The sequence below is a fragment of the Balaenoptera musculus genome, chromosome 18, assembly GCF_009873245.2.
Source record: "Balaenoptera musculus isolate JJ_BM4_2016_0621 chromosome 18, mBalMus1.pri.v3, whole genome shotgun sequence".
In the NCBI taxonomy this organism is placed as follows: Eukaryota; Metazoa; Chordata; class Mammalia; order Artiodactyla; family Balaenopteridae; genus Balaenoptera; species Balaenoptera musculus.
The window spans coordinates 63,075,408-63,088,891 of NC_045802.1; the positions used below are offsets into that span (position 1 = coordinate 63,075,408).

Consider the following 13,484-nt stretch of genomic DNA (forward strand, 5'->3'; position numbering starts at 1 on the left):
CTGTGGAGTATTTACACCACAGAAATTGGCAAACTCTAAAAATCAGGGCCTTAATTCCTAGAAAGCTGGTTGTTTAACACTTACCAGTGTACATATGTATGTGTAATTGATACTCTGTCCAAGATGACGAAACCTTCAGAACTATGACAAGGCCATTTGTTTACCATGTCTGATTTCCAGTAAGCAGGAAAAAGTAGAAACTAGTTCTGTTGTACTTTTCTTAACAAAACCTTAGTAATGTGCTATGGATTACTGTTACTTTTTATAAGTACAAATAATGTACATATGTACCATTATAGTTTCCTTTTCATTTGTGTATAATTTCTGGTTGCTTTTAAATGTTTTCATACCAAAGGAATCTTTTGCAAATAATACATTATAGACATACTATTTGCATGATTTACCATGGTGGGAGCTCACAACTGTAACAAGCCAAAAGGTCCCCTAATATTTGATCCCAGGGATCAGGAAAACTGGCAGAAGTGCTGCTGTGAAATGGAAGAAACACTTTAAAGTTGAAAGGATGGTTGGAATTCCTGTGATGCAGTCCCTCTAATATAAATGGAAGGAAGGATGGGAATTAATGCTATTGGGAGTCATATGAGTTAGTATTTGAATTGCCCTGGTCCAACATAGCCCAGGTTTTAAGTGCTTTGAGTTTGAATGTAGAAGCTGATGGCTTTAGAGCATGCAAATAAGTAACCTATAGAGGTTGTGTTGTTAATTTTTTCCCTCACTGTTGAAATAGGGAAGAATGGCTGTTATCCAGTCAAATACAGGTAATGTTAATAACTTGATCAGAATTTAAGGAGATTAAATGTCAGAGTTAGGGCTCTGCTGATAAATATCATTTATGGAAGGCAGAAGTAATAGACAGTTGTATATAGCCTTGTGGCTTTTGCCATTCTATAAGTAGTAAAATGTGATTTATTATTCTGTACTCTGTCATGTATTACTCAAGAGGCACAAAGAAATGATGACTTAGAAATCCTGCATAAAAATGAACTGAGAGGCTTATGTTTTCTGGATGCAAAAGAGATTATAAGAAGACTGTGACACTGACACCTATTTTAGTTTGTTACTTACTGATCTATAAAGAAAATAACTTGTAAAACCCCAATTAAGCAGGAGTAGTGATAATTTACTAATAATGAAAGCCAGCTGTGCTAGTTTCTTTTAATAGCAATATTATACTATTAAAATGTAGAGGTTTACATGTTTGGCCTTTGAAAATTTGAAGAAGACTTGTTTCGTAGGGTCCTGATGAATTCATATTTGTTACAACCTATTTCACTCCAGTTTTAAGAATGAAAATTTTTAAGAATGTGATTTTCTCTGAGATGGAAATTTAATATTGGACTCCACCGGTTCTTCCAAGAAGATAGGAGGTCAGATCACTGAAAGCTTTGCAGTTTCCACCTTGAGCTCTTAGATCACTCATTTAGTGTTTTCAACAGACTTTTTCAACCAGGTGAATTTTTTAATATCGACTCCAATTTTTCATGAAGTGATTCATGCCAGTTTTCCTCTTCCATCATTTTATTCAGATGATTCTTTTTGAAAAATCTCTTTATATAAGCATACCTGGAAGATATTGCCGGTTCAGTTCCAGACCCCCCAATAAAGTGAATATCGCAGTAAAGCAATTTACGTGAGCTTTTTGGTTTCCCAGTGCAAATAAAAGTTATGTTTATGCTATACTGTAGTCTATTAAGTGTGTAATAGCATTATGTCTAAAAAAACAATGTACATACCTTAATTAAAAAACACTTTGCTAGAAAATGCTAACCATCATCTGACAATGCAGGGTTACCACAAACCTTCAATTTGTTAGAAACATAATATCTGGAAAGTGCAGTAAAGCAAAGTACAGTTAAATGAGGTATGCTTGTATATTTGCAGATTCATATAAAGTTACATCTACTCTTTTGTTTTCTAGGCTAATAACTCCAATTCCTACACACTTGTCTTTGATTTTTTTTAAAATTTCTAAATGATCTAATGAAAACACTTTGTGAATTGTAAAGAACTACAAGAATGTATAATATTATTTTCAATCACTATAATTGTTCAATGCTGGACTTCAAAATTTTAGGACTAAATCCTTTTGTGTAGTCTTTGGAATTTGGAGAAGGCTAAATAACGTTAAAACAGTATCCACTGTTTTCTTTTAAAAGCCAAATGTGACCTGGACAAATTAGTTGTTTATTAGATTATGCACCTAAATTGTCATCAGCTTGTTGAGCCAAGGGTTTTTAGATATGTCTAGGGATAGAGTTTTTATGTAACAGATGAAAAAGTAGAAAAGAATGGATGCACTTATAAATTTATTTTATTTATTTACTTTTGGCTGTGTTGGGTCTTTGTTGCTGCATGCGGGCTTTCTCTAGTTGCGGCGAGCAGGGCTACTCTTCGTTGTGGTGTGCAGGCTTCTCATTGCGGTGGCTTCTCTTGTTGCAGAGCACGGGCTCTAGGTGCGGGGGCTTCAGTAGTTGTGGCACACGGGCTCAGTAGTTGTGGCTCGTGGGCTCTGGAGCGCAGGCTCAGTAGTTGTGGCGCATGGGCTTAATTTCTCCACGGCATGTGGGATCTTCCTGGACCAGGGATCGAACCCGCGTCCCCTGCGTTGGCAGGCGGATTCTTAACACGGCGCCACGAGGGAAGCCCCAGAATGGATACACTTAGATTAGTAGGCATTCAACTCTGGAGGAAGAATGCGTTGTCACAGCTCTCTCTGTAGAGATATGTGTTGTTAAGCACGTTTTTTTGTGCTTGTTGATAAGACTGACTGAAATACTGTTTTACTTTATTCAGTCATTCTTTGTAACCTTAGTAACTAGCCCCTTAATTTAGATTGTATTCATTTTGACCTAAAAATAAGTGATCTATATTTGCATAGCTTTCTCAGGGCTTATTTTTAGCATGTTTTGCATCTTAATAGGTGTTTTAAAGTGGGTTATGTGCATTTCTGTAGGGAAAAAGCATATGAGAGGATTATTTGAACGGTACATTCATACATTGTTCTACATACACTGAGAATCCCCCGGACAGTCGATAGATAGTTCATAGAAGGTAGACTCTACAATGCCATATGCCCAAGGCTGGTTCTGCCCGTATAGTTGCAGGTGTGTTGACCTGTATCAAACACTCTTCCAAGTTCATATGGACAATCTGCAAAGTAGAGTTGTAGAGATAAGTCTTGGGTTAATTTCCATTTAGAATATTAAAATCTGAATATTAGGGTCCTCAGTCAGTGAGAAAACCTACATACAGTATGCTAGACACTACTTTAGGTGCTTGGGGACAGAGCTATGAACAGGCAAGAAGGGTTCCTGCCTACAAGGAGGTGTAGTGGGAATGACGAGGGTGGATGCAGCATTTCTAGCCACATGAAGACCAATTCTATATGAAAGCAGTGGAATGCCCCATCTACTAAGCATTTTGGCTATCTTTGTGTCAGTGCCATTTTCTGCAGCCAAGTCAGTCTTATTTGGAAGCACATGAGTATGAAGTTGCTTGGGAAGGTTTGCTCACTGAAGCCAGAGAGGTCTTTTCAAAATGGCACTTCTCTAGTTCAAGCACTGCAGTGTCTTGCACTGCTTCTAGAATGAAGACTTAATTGCTTAACATGGCACCCAAGACACTTGTTGTCTGGTGCTCTCCACTCCCAGCACATTGACCAGAAGTCAGGTTCTCTCCAGGACTCACCTGCTCTCTTCTCTGCCTGCCCCCCACTCAACAAATGACCTCCTGTGCATCCTTCAGATTTCAGCCCAGGCCTCATGCCCTTGGGAAGCCTGCCCTGAGCTCTTTGCCAAGGTCAGACCCTCTTCCTTCCCCCTTCTAAGGTCTTTGGGGAGTACTTGTAATAGTTGTCATAATCAAACTTAGTGGAAACAAATAAGACGATGGTTATTAAATTTACGTAACATATAGAATAAGTTAATTTTTTATTCATGGAAAGAGAGAAATAGTAGGTTGAGGAAACGTTTAGAATTCAATATTTTACCCTAGAGAGAAGATGTTTTTTGCTAGCAATATTATTTTCTGAGTGATTGTGTACTTGATGAATAATTGGAGGCATGTCACAAATTTGGAAATAATCTCATAGAGTATTGACTTAGGGTTCTATCAGTGAAAAGATTATACAATTAAATTTTGATTTATTAAGACATGTATTGATATAAAGCCTATACTTTTAGAAATGAATTTCCACATGACATCTATTTCTCATTCTATCAGTTTGAAATTTGAGTATTGATTTCTACTTTTGTATTCATCAGTGTAATGAATATTAATTGTTATAAAATATCCCACTGACATTTTATAGTCCTAGAGTACCTTCTAAATAAACAAGTAAATTAAGGCCTGTGTAATTCTATTATCATGTGTTTCTCATTGTAATTCTCTCTTCCTTCCTCCCTTATTTTTCTTCCTTCTTTTCTGTCTTTATTTTCCTCTTTTTCGATTAAATATGTCTAACATGAACACAAGGGCAATATATAGACGTATATAGTGTACGTATTCTGACACCAGAGGTGTGGGTAAGTGTTAAAAGTCCCCATGGCTACCTGCAATCTCAAGTTTCTTCTCAATTAATGTTTCCCATCAGAGTTTTTCTGAGGGTTTACACATGTGAGTAAACACACAGACAATATTATATGTATATCTTTATAGATATGTAGATAACATTTATAGCATGTCTGGGGATTGGATAGTATGCATTGTAAACCACTATGCTTTTTTAACTCCACTTAACAAAGAATTAAAAATCATTTTTGTTTCTCTATACCTGGAATATTTTTCCTTCCTCTTCTCTATAAATTACCTTTCAAATTCAAAATACTTTCAAGTTCTCCTTAAAATTCTCATGCAAGCCCTTCCAGAATCCCTTATCCAGAACCCCCTTCTGCCTTGACCAGCTCCATATAGTTTGAATTTCTATCATAGCATTTTTGCATTTGTCATCTTTTAAAATTTGTGTGTTTATTTCCCTCAAAAATGGAGTAAAATCCCAGGGGACATTCCCCCCCTCCCCCCCACCCCCCAGTGTCTTATATAAATTTGGAGGTTTTAGAGAGTCAAAACTAACACTCCCTTTCCTTTGCTTCCATAGTTTCAGACCAAATGAGAAACAGTAGAGAGAACACAGATAAACGGAGATTAAAGTGACAAATGGAGATTAAAGCTGACTGTAAATCAGCATTTAGATCTTAGGTCAAAAGAGCTTGCTGCCAATTCCCAGCAGAATTTAGTAGACTTGCCCCTGTAGTTAATGGCACATCTGGACAACTGGAGGCCTCTGCCATTTTCCCTCCGGGCAAAACACTGAACAGAAAGCAGATTCATTCAAGGGAAAAGCGAGAGTTTGTAGTGCAAGATGGATTCCTTCTCCATCATTCACTAGTTGTGATAATACTTCTTCCTTCCCTGGGTAGTTGTGCTCAAGGGGTCAGGAGAGGCCTGGAGTGTGGAAACTTTAGTGCTAGAGGGGAGAAAGTTGGACTCACACTGTAGACCTTGAATCACTCTATGTTACCTTCTGTTTTACTCAATTTTTAACTCAATTAAGTTAGGTGAAATTGATTTAATGATCAAATCGGTTTGTCTCCCCATCTCACCTGTTCTCCCCTAAGACAACGAAGGTATTGTTTGGAAAACACTGATTAATAACTTTCTTCTTCTGGAACAGCTGAAGCTTCAGGTAAAAGTAGTCAGAAATCTTTGATATAAAAATTACAATCCAGATAATTCCTAAAGCTGTTGATAAACTGGAGGCTTGATATGCATCAAATATAGCTTCAGAGTATACATAAACCTCTGACACAGGGCTCTGAAAGTAAAACATACGACTGGAAATTGATCAGTACAAGTAAGCAATATAACCATGGTTAGAATTCGTAATGCAATTAATTCTAATTTTGATATAACAATTTCCTGTGTTTTCAGAGTACTTTAACCTACAAATATTGTATCCCAAATTAGGGTCTTACCTGAGACTGCATAAAAGACTAAGGGAAAAACGTTCTATAGGGATTTAGTAAGGATTTGGTGTTAGACACTGGAGAGATTTAATCACAAGATCACATATTCACAGATTTTGATTGTTCAAGCCTTCTGAATTTAAGCACTTAATCAGGCAAAATATTGAGGAATATTACACGTCCTGCTTTCCAACTGCAAGCCTCTTCTGATTAGAGACTAACCTGTCTGCCAACTCTGACATGTTGCAAACAGATGCAGTAATACATTGAAGCTGTTTTCATCTCGACAGGGGAGACTGTTTTAAAGTTCTTAATGGTTATTTTTCTAAAAATGGTTCATTTAAGACCTTAATTGGGTACATGAAATGGTTTCTTCTGTCATTGATCCTAGTATGTGCACATTTGCAACATGTGCCAAAGGCTCTTTTTGTTTTAAACGTTATACAATTTTATGAGGCATAGAAATGAGAAGAGAGCTTCATTCTTTAGACACTCTGTTTGACTAGATAGCAAAGAGGAAGTCAACAGACCTCAAACATGATACAAGTGGGAACACAGGATTCAGCTGGTATGTTAGTTTGCTAGGGCGGGCTTCTATCGCAAAATACCACAGACTGGGTGGTGTATGCAACAGAAATGTGTTTCCTCACTGTTCTGGAGTTTGGAAGTCTATGCTCGAGGGGTGGGCAGATTTGGTTTCTTCTAAGGCCTTGCTCCTTGGCTTGCAGACGGCCTCCTTCTCGCTGTGTCCTCACTTGGTCTTTTTTCTGTGCGTGCACCCCTAGTGTCTCTCTCGGTGTCCAAATTTCCTCTTCTTATAAGGAAACCCTTCATATTGGATTAGGGCCAACCCTACTGACCACATTTTAACTTAATCACCTTTCTAAAGGGCCTATCTCCAAATATGGTCACATTCTGAGGTACTAGGGGTTAGTGCTTTAAACATACGAGTTTTTCTGGGAGGGGAACAATCCAGCTCCTAACAGATAGGACCATTTTGAAGTACTCAATAATGATCAAGGTGAAAACATTTACCTTTAGCCAAGCAAGAGCCAAGGATGGTCTTGGAGCCCCGGGTGAGGGAATATGAGAAAGTGAGTCCTCAAGTTTCTTCCTGACACCAGAGGTTAACTCTCTGCTTAAGCTTTCTCATTTTGGGTTGTGAAAAGTCAAATAAACTAATTAGGGTCCATTTTACCATTGATGTAGGAGACCTTTATACCCTGAGGTTAGTCAGGAGCATACAAATTTAAAAAAATGCCTGAAGCTTTGGCCTTTTCAACAGCACATTTATTAGTTTATTGACGTTCTTGCCTTGAGACCTCGAATTCAGAGAGTGTGCGGTGTGCGATGGTCATGGAGAAGGATGTTATAGGATGAGATTCTCTAGAATGGGTGGAGGAAGTGTACTCTGGCCACAGAAATGCCTGGATGTCAGGGCTCCTCTGGAGAGGAGTATATATAGGGTGGCCGTGACCAGCTCATGGAGCGCAGGACCGCAGATTGACCATGCAGCCCACACGCTGTGGCTCGCTGCCACCTCTTATGCCTTCCGTGGGAGAACCTGGGAAGCGGAGTGGGAGGCCTGGGAAAGCCTCAGTCCCCGGGCAGGGATTCTATTGTCATACAACAGAGCACTGTCCCCTCTGCAACTTCTTGGACAAGGTTGTTCTTGTTTCTTTCCAGCTTATCTTTTTTTCCTGCTAGTCTCTTCAGTGGTTTGCAAAGAAGACTTTCTATGTTATGGGCCTTATATTCTGCCGCATACAAATAACATCCACCATTTCAACATTTTTAAGCAATAAAGATGATAATCAATGCTTCCAAAATACTCATAACCATGCTCATTATATGGTTCTGTGACTGGAGAGAAGAGAAACCCAGGGAGGGGGCTTCCCTGGTGGCGCAGTGGTTAAGAATCCGCCTGCCAATGCAGGGGACACGGGTTCGAGCCCTGGTCCGGGAAGATCCCACATGCCGCGGAGCAGCTAAGCCCGTGCACCACAACTACTGAGCCTGCGCTCTAGAGCCCTCGAGCCACAACTACTGAGCCCGCGTGCCACAACTACTGAAGCACATGCGTTTAGGGCCTGTGCTCTGCAACAAGAGAAGCCACCGCAATGAGAAGCCCATGCACTGCAACGAAGAGTAGCCCCCGCTTGCCGCAACTAGAGAGAAAAGCCCTCGCGCAGCAATGAAGACCCAATGCAGCCAAAAATAAATAAATAAATAAAATTAAAAAAAAAAAAAAAAAGAGAAACCCAGGGAGGGAAATTTTTCCCCAAAAGTCTCTCCCCATGACATCTCCTGTAACCTTTTACTGTATGCAACCCTATACAGCCTCTAAGTACATACTTTCTTTTGTTAATTATTAGTTGAATTATGATACTTTGCAAAGGTTGCCCCATAATTTGACTGTGAGTAAAGGAATTCACAAACAAAATACAGTAGTGCAGTGAAAAGAAGGCCTGGTTTTTAGTGCTGGTTTTGCAAGTAATAGCCTGGTGACCATTAGCAAGTCACTTCATCTCCTTCTGTCTCAGCATCTCATTTATAAAATGATGAAGATGGGATCTGCCAGCCTAATTAAGAGTTGTAAGGATCAAGTGAAATAATATCAAGGAAAGGGCTTTATAAACTGTCAGGCACTATACAAATAGAAATGATGAATGCTGGTAGAGAATTGTGAAATTATACTGGAGGCATTAAAAGCTTATAATAAATGCTTTCACTTCTCAAAAATCTTGTCTATTCAGAGTAAACTAAAGTATCTTTATTATAACCCAGTTCCTCAAATCCCAATCTGAGCTTGAACTTGAAATGTTCAGAGATTCCTAAAACCTAAAAAATGAGTTTTAGCTACACTGTGGAAGCGATATTAAGACTACGGTTAAAAAATTTTTTTTTTTTTTAAACATTTACTTTTTGGATTGTCTTTCACCTGTTTTTAAAGAATAATTGTTCAATTGTGTGTTTTTTGAAAAATTTTTGTAAGTATTTGCAAATATCTTTCCAAAGTACTGTAAGCCTCCTAAGGGCAGGAATCAGGAATCGCTTTTGTCTTTGTTTCCCCAGCAGTTGGCAAGCTCAGTGCCTAAAGCTCAATAGAAGCCCTTGTGTAATAAATTGAGACTAGGGAATGTTTCTTTTATTCACATTAAGGGTTTTCATGTTTACTTTCCTAACATAATATTAGAGTTCAGCCCCTCGATGCTGTGCTCTTCACTTTTTAATCACACTCATTAGTTTGAAAATAAGTTTATATTATGTCCCAGTGAATTAAATCTTTTCCTTCAATACTGTAGTTCCTGGGTAGAGCATGTTGATATTGTAATAATGCTTCCAAAAGTTAGGAAGTGCCACAATGATTCAGGTTCACTGTATGAGCTGAATAGGGACATATTTTTATAAAATGTTTATTTTTTATTGTGGTTTCAATCACATAACATTAAGTTTTCCATCTTAAACATTTTTAAGTGTATAGTTCAGTAGTGTTAGGTATATTCACATAGTTGTACAATAGACCTCTAGAACTTTTTCTTCTTGTAAAACTCAAATTCTATGCCTATTAGACACTAGTTTCCCCTCCCTTCTACATTCTGTTTCTGTGATTTTTGACTACTTCAGATACTTCACAGACAAATATTTTTTAAAAGACGTATTGATATATTTGTTTTTATTTCTGCTTTTATGTATGTCTTTCAAAAATAGATAGGAAGTCTGGATCACGTAATACTAAGTGATATTTTCATTTTGATTCATATACAACCAAACCAGGTACTAATTTTCTTAAGTAAGGATCAGGAATTTTGCCTTGCTAAAGGTAAACAGTAAAACCATGAGAGCGAATGAAAAGGTTTTCTATAATTTATAAAGCAGTAGCTACTTTACTGAATCAAACTAGGTTTAGGTAAGGAAAGAAGCAATATGATATATTTTTTAAAAGTGCCTCTTATTAAAGACCGATTTTAATTTGAAAACTCATTCTTTTCTAAGATGATTGTAGAAACCATGTCACTTTTGCAGAGAAGAATGGTCTCATTACATCAGTGGTCCTCAAACTTGAGTGTGTATCGCAATCACCTGGAGAGCTTCTTGATCCAGATTGCTGGGCCAGACCTCCAGAGCTGCTGATTCACTAGGTTAGGAGAGAAACCTGAGGATTTGCATTTTTAACTAGTTCCCAGGTGATGCTGATGGTGCTTTGGGCCCGAGGACCACACTTTGAGAACTGCTGGTCTGGGGCAGCGGTCCCCAAGATACTCTTCAAGGTAGTTAAAGATAGTTTGTTAAGACCTATCCAGTGGGTTTAGAAATCACCTTGTAAGGAGTCACTGCTCCGTTTGTATATGAAAGACTCCTTGTGATACTGCCTTAAAATAGCCTCTTTAACCTTGTTTCCTGTATTTCCTAAAATTTCATAAATTCACTTGATTACAGGACCATCTTTTTACTAACATCTATTACCTTTTGAGGGATACTCATAGTCTACTGTGTAACTTAAAAAAGTGCTCTTTAGGATAAAGAATTAGTCAAGTATAAGGTTTCAACGTTATGGTTGAGAGTATAGGGTTATAAAATTCATGGTGAGGCAGGGCAATGGGTAGTTCATCTCTCTTCCTTGTCTTTAAAATGATTGAACTCCATTTCCTAATGTAGAGAGGAATGGAAAGGATTTGTTGAATCAAGCACTTTAAGTTTCTTCAGAGATAGTAAATAAAGGAAATAAAAACGTTGCTTCCTTTATCCCAGTGTTTGAGGTTTGTAATTGAAAAGTTCTATCATAGTATCTTAAATGAATTGTCTAATTTTCAGTTATGATCTGTGTACATTTCACAACGATAGATACACACAAATTGGTTGAATGTATGAATATCGAGGCAAACGCCTGGCCCGGTTGCAAGAATTGGGAAGCATAATGATACCTGTTTGAGCCTGAAATGCACCAGGCGGCCAGCTTTGGAGGGTCGTGCCAAGCTAGTGATTAAAAGCATCTGCGGTTATCCTGTGATTCACCTGAATGTGTCTTTTCACTCCTGTGTCTGAGGTGAGGTTTTTGCACGTGGTTACCATCCTTCAGAGTCCTCAGACTCTCACGCAGAAGGATCAGAACAAAGCATTCTCTCTAGGAAGGGTAAAGAAGTTTCCCGCTTCCTGTTCCTGCCGCCAAGAATGGGCCTAGACCTATGTTAATTCCCTAAGTAAATTTAGCTTTGTAAACACACCATTCCTTGTATGCATATGATAATCTCCTGTCTGTGGATTTTTTAACCACTTCTTAAAATTTTTTTTTAAATTTTTATCTAGGGCCAAATAATGTAACTGGCCCAGAGCTATAAGAGTTTCTGCAAAGACGCAAAGTAAATAAAATGAAGAATGGTGACACCGAACATGACACATTGCTTATCCCCCCACTTTTCTCTTTTTGGAATTTATACATCACATATGGATATATTACGTTTGAATATGATGTACATGGGTAGACACAAAATAAATATATACTGAAATATATACTGAATTAAATGTATACCTAATATGTATGTTATTTTCATATTGTGCTGAATGCCTAACATGATGTAACTTGTTCATTGCCGGAAACCGGGCGGGCTCTGTGAGGGAGTGCCCAGGAAAGGGTGCTTTACACACGTGGCCGAGCACATTCTCACAGGCAGTTGTTATTACTCTCATTTTAACATGGAAGGAGATCCAGAAAGACTGCTTAACTTGTCTACGGTTATACAGCCCATAAGTGGTGAGAACAGGTTTTGAACCAGAATTTGGCCTCCAAATTCCACATCACATTCGCTCTTACTAGGTGGAAAGGAGGCCAGAGTACAAAAGCCTAGAATGAGGCTTATCTGGAAAACAGACTTAAGTTTTGAAAGCTCCTCTCTAATTGAAAGGAATTATTAAAATGTATAAGAGGGCTTCCCTGGTGGCGCAGTGGTTGAGAATCTGCCTGCTAATGCAGGGGACACGGGTTCGAGCCCTGGTCTGGGAAGATCCCACATGCCACGGAGCAGCTGGGCCCGTGAGCCACAACTACTGAGCCTGCGCGTCTGGAGCCTGTGCCCCGCAACGGGAGGGGCCGCGATAGTGAAAGGCCCGCGCACCGCGATGAAGAGTGGCCCCCACTTGCCGCAACTAGAGAAAGCCCTCGCGCGAACCAAAGACCCAGCACAGCCAAAAATAAATAAATAAATAAAAATAAAAGTAGTTATAAAAATTTTTTTAAAAAAAATAAATAAATAAAATGTATAAGAAATAACCCCAAATAATTAGTTGTAACACCTGTGTTAAATCTCATTGTACTAGCTACTGAGGTTAGTTCGTCGAGAAAGCACTTTAAATGAAAAAACTTCAATATTCAGTATTTTGAAACCACTGACTTAGAAAATTTTGATATTCAGTACATAGACCAAAAAAAGAAAGAAAAAGGTGAACACCGAACTGCAATTATTATGTATTTATTTCTTCACGCCAGTGCCATTATGGTACCCTTAAACTTAAAAAAGAATAAGAAACTGACTGTGTTCATGTATTCAAAACGGTATTAATTCTGACTCTAATTTTTCCTTTGCTGTGGGTATCATATAGTTAAAGTCATTTTAAGCCCCTAGTACATCCTTCATATGAAAACACTGAAGTGTGAGTGGATGGTAGAAATAGTGTTTGAAGAATGGTGATCTATCAAACCATAGATCATGCTTCAAGCAATGAAATAAAAGCTATTTCCATTGTAAGTTTCAGATATTATAAAAGGAAGCAGCCTAATCTTTCAGAAGAAATCTGGTAACTCTTGGGGACAAATGTGATTTTCTAAGTGGTTAATAAGCCAGTAAATTCACCCACTCTGCTACCTCGCTCCTACAGAGTTACCTAGGATTCAGTTCTTCGTTTGGAGACCATTCTTTGTTTGCTGCTCTCTTTTTCTCACCACAGGGGGAGATCAGATGTCATTTGTTTTGTTCCTCTGTCATCACTCCTCAAGGTAGCTCCTGTTGGCCAGTCGAAACGTTGACCCTTTTGTAGAGTGATTACTCCAGGAACTGTACGAGGCAAGGTTGGGGAAATGCCGCCCATGGAAAGAAAACAGAGCAGGGTGTCAGTGGTCCGTGTCCTGGCCTCACTCTGTCCCACATCTTCTCCCACCCTGTAGGCTCTCCTTGTTGTGCGTGACTACTGTTGTGTCCTTTCCCCCAGGTTTATACTTCCATTTGAAAATGTGAACAATCTGGTGATTCTCATCACTCACTGGTGTGAGTGACTGTTCTTCAAGCATTAACTTAGTCCACATCAGCCAATGAGCTCTAATGCTTATTGCACTGAAACCAATTCTGAATTTCCTCTGTTACTTTCTTCACTTTGCCTGGAAAGTGAAGAAAGTAACAGTGTGGGATTAGAGGGCCCATGGTTCCTCTTGGGTGGGTGCCGGAATGGAAAAGGTAGAAAGGTGAGTTATGTAGAGCCAATTTAGCCTTTGATTTTTATACTTTGATA

At 38.6% G+C, this 13,484-nt stretch overlaps 1 protein-coding gene across 1 annotated transcript in view; it reads left to right on the forward strand.

Annotated features, from left to right (window-relative positions):
* GPC6 (glypican 6) overlaps nucleotides 1-13,484 on the forward strand; it is a 1,058,679-nt gene that overhangs the window by 22,780 nt on the left and 1,022,415 nt on the right. The gene's annotated exons all lie outside the window — the stretch shown is intronic.